Here is a 13,748-nt window from a genome sequence, read left to right as displayed (position 1 = left end):
CTGCATCTGTTGCATGTGTAGTGGGTGTCTGGCAGGTCCTTACTGTGCTTTCTGTGGGCTCGCTTCACCTCTGCTAGCTGTCTGATCCTCATCTCACCCTTCTGAAGGCCCTTGTGTAGTTCCTGCCTCCATCTGCTGCGATCATCTGCCAGCTCCTCCCAGCTGTCCAGCTCGATGTCTACCTCCCTGAGGTCCCTCTTGCAAACATCTTTGTAGTGCAATTGGGGGTGTCTGGGAGGTCTTTTGCCAGAGGCTAGCTCGCCATACAGGATGTCTTTTGGGATCCTTCCATCATTCATCCTGTGGACGTGGCCAAGCCAGCGGAGCCGCCGCTGCCTGAGGAGAGTGTGCATAGTTAGGATTCCAGCTTGCTCAAGGACGGCGGTGTTGGACACTCTGTCCTTCCACGATATTCCAAGGATGCACCTGAGGCGGTGCAAATGGAAGATGTTCAGCCTCTTTTCCTGGCAGGCATACAGGGTCCAAGACTCACTGCTATAAAGGAGGGTGCTGAGGATGCAGGCTCTGTAGACCTGCATTTTGGTGTAGGTGTACAACTTGATGTTATTCCAGACTCTCTTGCTGAGTCTGGACAGAGTTGTGGCTGCTTTTCCAATCCTCCTATTTAGCTCAGTGTCCAATGATACAGTGTCAGTGCTGGTGGACCTGAGGTAGACAAACTCGTGGAGGACCTCTAATGAATAGGTGCCAGTGCTGACTGATGGAGGTTCAGCAACGTCCTGACCAAGTACGTTTGTCTTCTTTAGGCTGATGGAAAGCCCGAAGTCCTTGCATGCTTTGGAGAACTGATCCAGCAGTTTCTGAAGCTGGTCTTCTGTTTGTGACACTAAAAGAGCGTCATCTGTGAACAACATATCTCTGATGAGGACTTCCCACACCTTAGACTTAGCTTTCAGCCTTGCAAGATTAAACAGTTTCCCATCAGATCCTGTGTGCAAAAAGATGCCCTCTGTTGAAGATCCGAAGGCATGCTTCAGGAGGAGCGTGAAGAAGACCCCGAGCAATGTCGGAGCAAGGACACATCCTTGTATGACGCTGTTCCTGATGCTGAAAACATCAGATAATGTTCTGTCATATTGGATGGTTCCTCTCATGTCTTCATGGGAAGACTGAATCATCTTGAGTAACCATGGTGGACAGCCTGCCTTGTGGAGCAGTTTGAACTGTCCATCCCTGCTGACCAAGTCAAAGGCCTTGGTCAGGTCGATGAAGACAATATAGAGTGGCTTCCTCTGCTCCCTGCATTTCTCCTGTAGCTGCCTCAGAGAGAAGACCATGTCAATGGTAGATCTCTCTGTGAGGAATCCGCACTGTGATTCAGGATACATCTTGTTCTGGGTGGATCCTAATGCCTTCTTGATGCTCTTGTATATTCTCCTGAGATAGCCAGAGTCAGCACTGGTTGGGATGCTGCTGCATAGCTTGAGCCAGTAGTTCTTGGTGCAGCGCCTGGCTGTCTGCTGTATTGTTTTTCTGGCTGCTCTGAGTGCTTGCAGGGTACTCTGGCTTGGTGAGTGTTTGTACTCCAGGAGTGCAGCGCTCTTCTTTTTGATGGCTGGAATCATCTCATTTGAGTTAGCTTTGAACCAGTCATTTGTGTTTCCAGCTCTTCTTCCAAACACCGACAAGGCCACGTTGTAAATTGTACCCCTCGGATGCTGCCATCTGGATGTCACATTGGCACCTCCAGAGCTGCTGTGCAGATTATTCTCGAGGGACTATCCGAACTTTTCGGCTCTCTCTGAGTTTGCTGTCTTTCTGGCATCAACGTGGGGCCTTCCAGTTGGTTTAGAGTGGTACAGCTTCTTGGGTCTCACCTTGAGCTTGGAGCAAACTAGAGAGTGATCTGCACCGCAGTGGGCACTATGGTAGCTGTGTGTCAGAAGGATGTTTTTGAGGTTATCACGTCTAGCAATGACCACGTCTAGTTGATGCCAGTGTTTCGAGCGTGGGTGTCTCCATGACACTCTGTGCTGTGGCTTGGTTTGGAAAAATGTGTTTGTGATGCACAGATTGTGGTACATGCAAAGTTCGAGAAGACACTGTCCATTTTCATTCATTTTTCCCACACAGAAGAGGCCTAAGCAGGAAGGCCATGATTCACAATCGGCTCCAACTCTTGCACTGAAGTAACCCAAAATGTACAGTTGTTCGCGAGCAGGTATTTGCGCTATGGAAGCACTAAGCACATCATAGAACTTGTCTTTTACTTCTGGTGTGGCGTACAGGGTTGTAGCATAAGCGCTGATCAGGTGGACAGGACCGGTGCAAGTTTGAAGTATGACCTGAAGGATCCTTTCTGATCCGCCCATGACTAATTCCACCATTTGTAGAAGGGTGTTTCTGATAGCAAAGCCAACACCATGCTCCCTGGGTTCTTCTTGGGCTTTACCCTGCCAGAAAAAGGTGTAGTCCTTTTTCTTTAAAGATCCCGAATCTGCAAGTCGTGTCTCTTGCAGAGCAGCAATATCAAGTTGGAGCCTCTTCAGTTCCTCATTGATGACAGCAGTCTTTCGGGTGTCACTGATGTCCTGAAGATCTTCAGTGAAACCGGTCAGCATGGTCCGCACATTCCAGCAAGCAAGCTTAAAACGTTGATGGTTTCCTTTTCTTGTTGATTTTCTTATTGATTTGCCTGGTGCTCAAATTTCAGTCACTTGTCAGGTTTGGGAACCTTAAGCCTCACGCACCCAGTGAAGCAGGTGAACTGTGGTGGGACAGTACCCTACTGGCTGGGGGCTACCCAGCTTGGGGAGGGTGGTGACTGTCCAGTGAGATGCGATGATCTCTCCCACTGTTGAAGGCAACCCCTGGCGTTCATTCTCTATGCCAATCGAGCAAGAGCTTATAACCAGTATCTGTTACCTCCCATGTTGGTTCAACGCTGTTAAGCAATGCTGGAGTACCTCTCCAGGTGCGAGCCCGGACAATTTTTTTTTTTGGGACCCTGGGCTTCCCAGATACCAGTGTCCCCCTCTCGGCTTTACTGATATAGTCCAAAGAAGAGGATAACCTCTACGTCTGGTACCAGCTCAGCTGCAGGAGTTGCCAGGTCAATGCCAGAAGTTGTCAGAGAACTGCCTTAGGACTCCTCTCCAGATTTTCTGTCAGGGTTTACTCCCTTAGCCTTGCTCCTTCCCAGGATAACCCACAAGGCAGTGGTGACCCAGGAATTTATTCACAAATCCATCTCTTCTGCCAAGGCACCAGTGTGGATTCCTGGCTCTGAACTAAATTAGGAATTAACTCCTTTCTATCAGGAATTACTATCTACTCTAAATTATCAATGAGATGTTGGACCATGTGAAGGTTCACAAGTATTCTCCAAGGTGGACTGCCAACAGGTATTCAACCTACTAGGCATTAGAGCAGACGATAAAGGGGAAATTGCTGTTTGAATCAAGTACCATCACTTTGAGTATCTTGTAATGCCACTTGGTTTGACAAAAGCACCTGCCACATTCCACCATTTCATTAGTGATGTGTTTTGGGAAGTGCTGGATCAATATGAGGAGGAATATCTGGATGACGTGCTGATTTTTCTCTGATGATGTAGAAAAGTACTCTGTGCATATCCATTCTGTCCTGTAAAAGCTGTGTTAGCATGGCCTCCACACCAAACTGGAAAAGTGCATAATTTTGCCAGACTCCAGTAATCATGGAGTGAACAGAGACATTGTATTTGTGGATTATAACAGCAATCTGTAACTCACTAAATGTTCCCTGCAACCTTTTGGCCTCTGACTGGAAAGGAGTTAAAGGGCCACTCTACCTTGAATTGGTCCTTAGAATGTGCTAACTTCTATGTTAAACAATCTGTTTCACCTTGTATTTTTGTGGATCCCACTGTTTGGTGCCCAACTCTCCCCTTGAATTGTACAGGAAATCTAGTGCCCTCACTCAGGGCTGTACATGCTATTAGGCAGAGGGCACTTCAACATTAGATGTTGGTATGCTGAGACTAAGGGCATGTCCATACCAGAGAGTTTACACCGCCACAGTTGTACCAATGCCGCTGCACCATTGTAAGATCTCCTGGGTAGCTGCTCCATGCTGATGGTACAGAGCTCTCCCATTGACAATTAAACTGCCTGCAATGAGTGGTGATCTCCCACCCACATAATGCTATCCACACTGGTGCTTCATCAGTGTAACTTATTTTGCTCAGGATGGTGTTTCTTCAGACCCCTGAGCAACACATTCATGCCAACAAAAAACTAGTGTAGACATCAGTCGTCTTAATGAAATTAGCTCTCAGGGTCCAGTTTTCCCTACACTGAGTATTAATTTCTTACACACTTTAAATTCATACACATGTTTTAAAGTTTTCAAAGGGCAGTACTATTTTAGTGATCAGCCAGGCATACATTACGTTCTGTAAATTATAACATGCTGGTTGCATACCAAAGGTTTGTTGTTAATGACTATATTACTTGCCTAAAAAATAAACAGACTAGTACTTGGAGAGATCCAAGACATGCCTTTAGTCAGTTACTGATATTAAAATTTCTGTTATGAAATTCCTGACAGCTTTGTAACTCCCAAGGAAGGAATTTCCTAAGTAATGTTTCTGGAAAGACTATCAGACTGATAAAACACTTCAAAGTGTGGTGAATGTTCAAACAAGCTGAAGAATTTTTCCCTTTCATTGTGTCTGCTGTTGTTGCGCTTGGACACAGCATGAAGACAAATATTAAAATGTGCAAATCATGATGCAAATATCCAGGTGTGGAATTTGAGTTTCTGTACTTATTAAACTTGGGGTTTGCATTTGGTGCCACATTTTAAAATGCATTTGTAATCATTGAGGGCTGGGGTGGGGAACCTGTGTAGTCTGTGAGCCAGATGCAGCCCACTGCTTCATTTCATCCAGCCTCTGTCAAGTCTCTGTGCCACAGGCTGGAAGCTCCAAGCCTTAACACTATCCTGTAGGGCTGGAGCAACAAGTGCTGGCTTGCCGGCACAGCCACACTGCCTCTAGGCAGAGGGGCAATCAGGAAAGCTGGGCATGTTTCCATCACCCCCAATCTTCACTCCACAGCCAAGGGGACCTACAGGGGGTAGCACTCGCAGGCACAGGCAGAGGGCAGCTCACAGAACCACCTGGCCCCTCTGCAAAGGGGCCAGACATTGCGAGTGCTTCTGGGATCACACAGGAGCCAAGCAGGCAGGGACCCTACCATAGGCCCACTGCGCTGCTGACTGCAGCCACCTGAAGTAAGTGCACCCATCTGGAGCCTGTACTCTTCACATCCTTCTACACACCAACCCCCCTGTCTGACCCCCTCTCACACCCCCAACTCCCTTTCAAACCCTGCACTACAATCTGGAGCTCTTTCCCACATCTAAACTCCTTCCCAGAGCCTGAACCTCATCTCCCATTCCAATCCCCTGTCCCAGCTCTACCCTGAGACCAACCCCCCAGATGGAGCCTGCACCCCTTCCCACACTTCAACCCCCATATCATCCATGAGCCCCCTCCTGCACCCAAAACTGTCATTCCAATCCCCACCCCAAAGCCCACACCCCCAGACGGAGCTCTCACCTCCTCCCACGCCTCAACCCTCTGCCTCAGCCACAAGCTGCCTCCCACACTCTGAACCTCTCATTTCTGGCCTAATACTGGAGTCTAGGGGAAGCCCTGAGTCTCTGCACACCTCACCCCACAGGGCTGTGCATGACGCCAGGCTGAACTTTAATATGGGTCAATGTCCCCAACAGAAGAAAGGTTCCCCACTCCTGACTTGGGCTCTGATTCGCCAACCCTTACGTTTGTGAACAATCCTAATTCATACTAGCAGACTCATTAAGCCAAATCCTAAACTGGTATAAATCAGTGTACCTTCTTCAGAGTTAATGCAGCTACACTGCCCATTGATTTCAATAGTGCCAATGACACAAGGATGGATTGCAAGAGAATTGGGCTGCTTCTACAGGGATTCTTATTTAATCTGAAATGCTTTATTTTTCAAACGTGGGAAATGTCAGTAGTTCATTGTACTTAATTAATGCAATTATAGAACATTTCTACAGAACAGCAATAAATTATATGCCTATAAAACGCTTTTACGGTTTTCTAGATTCATAAAAAGATACAAAAATCTAGCACACCTATAACAAAGACTGATCTACTGTTTTGCCTAGGTCATGATTTATTACCAGCTGCACTGTATACTATATACTGCTCCATCTACCAGAGTGAAGACAGAATGTGAGTTCTAACAATAATTTTAACAAATACAGTACAACTGTGTTTGAGACTTCCAATAAAATAAAGTAAGCACCCAAATGAGTTAAAGAGACTTATTTGTAAAGCTGAGGTAAACAAGAAGATGAAGAAGAAATAACCCAAGAAAAGAATATCACAAGCTGACTGATGGGGGAACCATCCGGGAGCTAGTTAAAAAAAAAATCAGCCTGTCACATGACCTATCAGGGAACTCAAAGAAAAGATGATTTTTTTCTCCCAAAGGCTGAGAGAGGGAAGGAAAAGCTACTTGCAGTGTTCTCAGTGCTTCACAAGATGCAAAATGCAGGTCCTGCCAAGTGCACAACCTAACCGTGTCAAACACAAGGGAGACAGGAAATGGAGGGAAAGCCCCAGGATGACTACTGCTTGTTAAAACTTTATTATTAATACCATTACCTTCCTGTTTTGTGCATCTACCTCTAGTCCAATTATTGATTTGCTTAGTCCGTAGTTACAGTGTGATGTTCTGGATTCAAATAGACATTGTACAGTGTGTTCTGGTATCTAATAGATTTAGTAATGTTACAAGGGCAGCATTAGTATGCAAGGCCAAGAGTACAGAAGTCTCTTTCAAATAAACTCTGGTAGCAGAGAGCAAATAAAGATTAAGCTTGGATAGGTTGATTGGAAAACTGAGCCTTTCCAAGCTGGTCATGTTTCAGTATGCTGCAACCAGCTCTGACTCCCTGCAGCTATATGGCACAATGACACAATAACACTGGATATCAAGTGGAGTTACAAGTATAACTTTGGCTCAGAAAAGCCTGAAGGTTTGTCTGTGAGGCACAGGAAAGAAATCAGAGATAACCATCAGCATGAGGTTCTGCAATAGCCTTCCAATGGGCACAGTGGGCCAAGAAACATAACAACGTTTAAGATGGAGCTTGATAAATGGGTCAGAGCAGGCCACAGAGCCTTTTCTCTCTAGAAATTGCCCTGCCTCTCCTGCTTGGGTGTTTTTATTTTAAGGTCCTCCCACACTTTTTGCAGCAAACCTTGTGCCACAGTCTAGTTATAATGGTGCTCTCACTTTCGGCTCTCTCCCCAGGGTCTGAGGGGAAGAGAGGTGTGGTGTGCTGTGGCTAGCTCTGTTCCTCCCTCTTCCATTTTGCACTTCCTTCCTGTGCATCTTATCAATCTTAGGCAGATGGTGTGATTAGCTCTGCCAGCCAGCATGTTACCCCATCAGCTTACTCCAGGGGACTGAACAAATATTTGAGTGCAGGCTCACCTCTTTGTGCTCCCCACTCTGTCATAGAGGGATTATATGATGTGGTCATCTTCATCTGCAGGGAAATGGACTTAGTACCAGAAGGGACTTCTTGGATCATTATATTCTGAGGTCTGCTCATGTCTCTGAATACCTTTCCTGGCTATGTTCCACTTCAGTGCCATGGGCCCTACTAGGCTGCCAACGGACATTGCTCTTTCAATAGACTATGGGTATTTTGGATAGTTCCACCAGAAATCATTTGGGTTCAGTTTTTTTGGACAGGATAGGACATGTTGCTGATGTACCTGAGAGAGAAAGAGGCTTCAGCTGGAGGACTGGTCTATAAACTTGTGGAGATGCAGCTTGCAGGAGGGCTTTACTTACTGAGAGCCAGAAAAATTATACTAGGTGGGGAAAATTTGCATTTGAATTGTAGCTGGAAAAGGGGCACGAGAAGAGTAACTGGGAATATGCAAGAGAAATAGGCAAGGAAACTCAGATGGAAGCCTTGTATTTGAAAGCAGGAGCTGCTGTAGTCTGTAAGAGCCAAAATGAAGCATGTAGAAACTGTAATTTATAAATTACAAGAAATGTGCACATTACACACATTTTCATGAATAATTACATGATTAAAATATTAGTACCCTGTTGAAAGGCAGAAACTGTTCCATAAGATTTTTAAGGATGATGATTTCATCCTACTCTATAAAAGCAAAGGAGATGGCAGTGATTGTGATAGCCACAGAGATATTTGTCATCTTAACATCCTAGGGAAAATCTTAAGCTATATTTTTTTCTCAAAATGTAGCTGAGAGAATCTATCCTGAGAACCAGTAAGGCTTCCACTCAGGAATGTGCATCATAAACGTGGTGTTTTCTGTGAGACAACTGCCAGCAAAGCACAGGGAGCAGACCATTCCACTGTATATGATGTTTATAGATTCAACAAAAGCCTTAGATATGGTTAGCTGGTCAGGGCTTTGCATTGTTGGAGGAAGCTTGGTGGTCCACCTATATTGCTAAACCTTGTGAAATCCTGACACAATGGCATGAAGGAAACTGTAATGTGTGGAAGATTCTGATTCGTTTACTATCAACTGTGGACTGAAGCAGGGTTGCCTACTACCTCTTACATTGTTTAATATTTATTTCTCATTCCTGCCTCAACATTGGTGCTGTAATGTTTGAGGGGTATCTAGCTTAGCCGTAGGCATGATGGAAATTTGTTTGACATTGCAAGGTTCACAGCTAAGACAAAGGTGAAGGAGATCATAAGATACATGCTGTTTCCATATGATGAAATCCTTGTGATTCATATTGTTGATACACTATGATGTCTTATTACCAAGTTTTCTGATTGCTGCAAAACCTTTGGTCTAGCAATAAACTACTCTGATGGTCCAAGACTCTTCAGAACCAGTTCCAGATGTCACCACATGGTATTTGTCTAGATGCCGTTGACCAATTTTGCTACTGTGGATCTACTGTTACCTGCAGTGTAGGTCTTGTTTCTGAACTTACTAGTAGCATTGGCAAAGCAAGCAGAAACTTTGGTCTTTTGCAGAATAGTACCTGAAACAATAATAAATTGTCAACTAATGTGAAAATCTGTATTTATAAGACATGTGCTTTATACATTTTTCTAGATATAAGCAGGATCTGAATGAATGCCTCCCGGAAAGCCAACTGGGAAGAGGAGAAGAGACTTTAAGTGAATTTATGTAAATACAGTTGATCCTGTTTTGCTTAGATTTGCTAGATACTCAGCCGATGGAAAGGTGTGATGCTCATTTTAATCAATTTGGCTTGTGTTTAGTCACAGATAATGCTAGTGCTAAATGCAGGAATTGTTACATATGGTCACCAATGCACGTAATTCTTATGGGAATACAGAAAAGATAAACTGTGCTTAACTTGTCCCAAGGAAGTTTAAAGACCTCAAAGAGACAAGGGCTCCAATGTCAGACTTGTGATAATAAGAGGTGAGAATTCAGAATCTCAGTCAGCAGGCTGTATGCCCTCAGCTGTCTGGCTGACTGAATCTATTTTTCCCCATGGTTCCAAGATTGGAGCTAAATAGGATTCATTAGGAGCCTTTTTTAATTGCTCCATGGGAGCTGAAATCATTTGAGATGGGCAAGTGTTTCTAAGAGACTGAGTCACAGAGGCTGTGTCTACACTAGCCCCAAACTTCGAAATGGCCATGCAAATGGCCATTTCAAAGTTTACTAATGAAGGGCTGAAATGCATATTCAGCACTTCATTAGCATGCGGGTGGCCGCAGCACTTCGAAATTGATGCACCTCGCTGCCGCGCGGCTAGTCCCAACAGGGCTCCTTTTTGAAAGGATCCCACCTACTTCGAAGTCCCCTTATTCCTGTGAGCTGCTAGGAATAAGGGGACTTCGAAGTAGGCAGGGTCCTTTAGAAAAGGAGCCCCATCGGGACAAGCCGTGCGACAGCAAGGCGCGTCAATTTCGAAGTACCACGGCTGCCCACATGCTAATGAAGCGCTGAATATGCATTTCAGCGCTTCATTAGTAAACTTCGAAATGGCCATGCAAATGGCCATTTCGAAGTTTGGGGCTATTGTAGACATAGCCAGAGATTGCAGCTGAGAGGAGAATGGCAGTGGATGGTGACTGATGGCCAGCAGGGTGATGGACAGGCCCGAGGAGCACCTAGCAGGGTGGAAGCAGAGAGAGGTGATGAGTGGCCAACAGGGCAGCAGTAGAGAGCAGTGACCAAGCAGGTAGTGGCCAGTGAGGAAAGTAAGATGCCTCTTTACCTCCCTCCTCAACTCAGGGTGGGAAGTGATCTCTTCAGATGCACCTTTGAACTCTGGGTCTGCACTGCACAAGGGCAACTGCTGTGAATGGGGCACAGAGAAGGGTTGAGCATGTGAAGGGGACTTTTAGGTTGCTGACCTAGAACCTGAGCAGAAAAGGACACTGCACAAAACACTTTTAATCATGGTTTACATTTATGAACCCTGTTTGTGGTGTCTTCTCAAATTAGTGCCAAGTTACTTCCATCGGTCTATCAAAAGTTTCTTCTCTACACTCAGACTCTGTGCTTGTGAGTGAGAAAGTATTACCTCTCAGAGGCAACCAGAGGTGGTGTGTAGATATCCCAAGTTACCGGGAGGGGGTAGAGCCAGTTCTGTATTGGATCAATGGAAAGGAACCCCTAGATATTGAACCCAGCCTTGGCAGCTGTTGGCTGTACCTGACAGAAGAGTCACATTTCTGGCTTACAAACATGCTGACTTACACCAACTATACCAAAAGACCAAACTGCTTTTATATCCAATATTAGGGTAAAATTATTTGAAAAAAAAATGACAAGACTGGGTGACACATGTGGAAGTATTAATTGTGTTGACATGTCATTGGTAGGAATATTGTTTAGTTTAAAATAAATGCAGGAGGCTTAGATATGTCAGATGAATGCCTGATTACAGGATCCCAAAGAGTGTGCTGTATTGTGAAGCTCATGAAGTGTCTAGAGAGGCAACAGCAAGGCAGCTTTCAGGATGCCTGCAGGGGCAATGTAGTAGCCTTTGGAATCTCTGTGGTCGACTGGGAAAGGAGTGCAGAATTCCACCCTGGTTGGCTGGAGTCAGATTGTAGATGGAGTTCGGCATTGCGAGGCAGAATGGATCCATCTTTGTCATGAGCTGTGTCAGAGGAGGACACTGTTGGTTGGATTCAGAGCACCGCTTGTGTGTGAGTGCACATATCTGTGAACAGGACTGCCACTCACACATCAGACTCAGCAGCCATCAGAGAGCTCATTGGTACATACATGCTCTGCAGAGAGCCACACGTCATTGATCAACATGATTGACATTATAATACTCTTACACACTTAGATTTGCAGCACGGAGCAATTCAGCTCCCAAAGCAATGGCTTAGTGCATTGATCTCTCCATGCTCCTGTTTTAACACATCCGATGAAACTGAGCTAAAACAATGACAAGTGCCAGAAAACAATCCAGCTGGAAAAAAGTAGATTCTTCTGTTTGTCTTTAGTCTCCTTCAGTTTCAGTTGTCTATTTTTACTGCTCTTTGTCGCAGTAGCATGAAAAGAATGCTCTTGGGGCTAAGGTAGGATTTCCCAACATTTGGCATTCATCCCATAGGCACTGTAAAGGATTCCATCTCTCTTCCTTCCTCCCCCGCCCCCGTAAGATGTATATGTTAAAATGGATGGGCTTTTAATTAAGTATGGCAAAGCTGTTAGGAGTGGGGAAGGTCATGGTTGAGCTGGTGCCCCAGACTAGAAGCAACCTCACCTGAACCCAAAAGCACTTGGTGGGAGCCAACTACCAGAGGTGATTTCAAGTTGGGTTAGGAAGCTCCTGGCTCTTTTGGAGTTGGGTCAACTCATGGTCACCTGATCACCTCCTCCTGCCTGAGTCACTCCAGGCAATTGCTCCCACCTGTCTGCATTATGTGCTCACCAGCCTGTGTGCCAGTGAGAATTGTAGCACGTTTAACTCTACAAGAATGCACAGTTCAGCTAGGAATGGTGGCCACTGACTTGCTGTCCTCAAGGGCAGGCTGTGGTCAATGATGGACCCTGAACAAGATGGTGGGAAGTGGGATGCCTCACCAAGGCTGAGCCTCAAGGAAGTGGCTGCAATGCTAACATGGTGTGGAGGAAGGTTTTGATTGGGTCAGGTTTGGATTGGGTCAGCTCAGTTGGGCTTATCAGTACTTGTGGGCCCAGGTCAGATTTTAGAATTAGGCCTGAGCAGACCTCTATTCCAGATAGAAGTAGAGCCTCTGCACATGAGCTAGGGTGCTGGGTAGGGAGTCAGTACCTGTGACTCTGCTTCTACCTTTGCTATAGACTTCCTGTCTGACTTTGCACAAAATACTACACCTCAACGCCTCAGTTCCCACAGCTGTGAATGGCAGTAATATCAGTACTACAGTAAGATACTGTAGAGGAGTGCAACAGAAAAATCTATAATAAATCTCTTCTCAGACACAAATGTGAGCATGTCATTGTGTCTTGAACCTGTCATCCGAAATGGGATATGCTCAGAATTGTGGATGTTTTGAGCATATACTATGCTATTGTAAACAAAAAACAAATATTTCGCTACTCTGGGGATCTGATTAATCTCTGCACTACTTCAATGTTATGTTATGGTATTTCTTTTCCACTGAGTGTAATGCAGTTACAGTGACATAAAAAGTAGAGTAACATAATGGTGAATCACATCCTATGTGAATTTTGTTTTCCTCCCTTGGCTGTCGCTCTAGTCCTACAGTCCAAGAAAATATTATTATGTCAATTATTTTCACTTTTGTTTTCCATCTGGAGTCAGAACTTGATTTTGCCAATTATGCAACAACTGCCCACATTTACTTATCCAGACACAGCCGTCAGCTGAGAAAACAAATATATTAAAGATTCAAATCATTCTAAGAACTTTTGTAAAATCTCCTTTACAACTCACTGATCTATGAAATCCTATTTGCTCTTACACACTGCTGAAAACTAAGCAAAACCTTATGTTGCCATAAGCTCAAACCAGAATGCCATCTTCTCCTTACCTAATTCCCTTGCAAGAATATATAATGAATGTCTAACACAGCATTCCTCTCCCAATCCAAATGTTTGGCAACATAGTGTCATAATAAAAGATGGAACAGACGAGTCCCTAATAAAAACCATGTGCACAGCTTGCTGGAGAAAATCTAATGGCAAATCAAAGACTTAATGGCAAGGCAAATCATTGAAATAAATGTGCACTCAAGAAGGCTTTTACTAAATCACTCAAAATACAACATGAATGAAGTCCATACCAACGGCATATGCAGATTCCACAATGCTCCATGTTGCAGTGTTGGGGAAGGGTTGACACAGCAAAGAGGAAAGGGGTGAAAGTGTCTAGGAGCTGGTGTATAATGTATTACTTATGCCAAGCTATTTCTGTGGAGTTTCATTATCATAATACTTGAGCACCTCGCAACAATGAACAAATTAAGCCTCACAGCTGCTGGAACTTCCCTGAGATCCTTTCCATTCGGTTCCCTGTAAAAACCTGAGTTTAACTCCCATCTCATCATTCAGGTTCCTTTATCTGGCATACAGCAAAACTATGCTAAATTGATCAGAGTCGAGTGTAGGGACTAGGTAGGAATAGCAAAAAATGGTGCACAGTCCAGCTCCTGTATGTCCCACCCCTGCAAGCCACTCAGAGCAGCTGGCTACAGGGTCCATGTACTGCTCTGAGCACTACCATGAG

The sequence above is a fragment of the Carettochelys insculpta genome, chromosome 1, assembly GCF_033958435.1.
Source record: "Carettochelys insculpta isolate YL-2023 chromosome 1, ASM3395843v1, whole genome shotgun sequence".
Lineage (NCBI taxonomy): Eukaryota > Metazoa > Chordata > Testudines > Carettochelyidae > Carettochelys > Carettochelys insculpta.
This window is presented reverse-complemented; position numbering follows the sequence as displayed.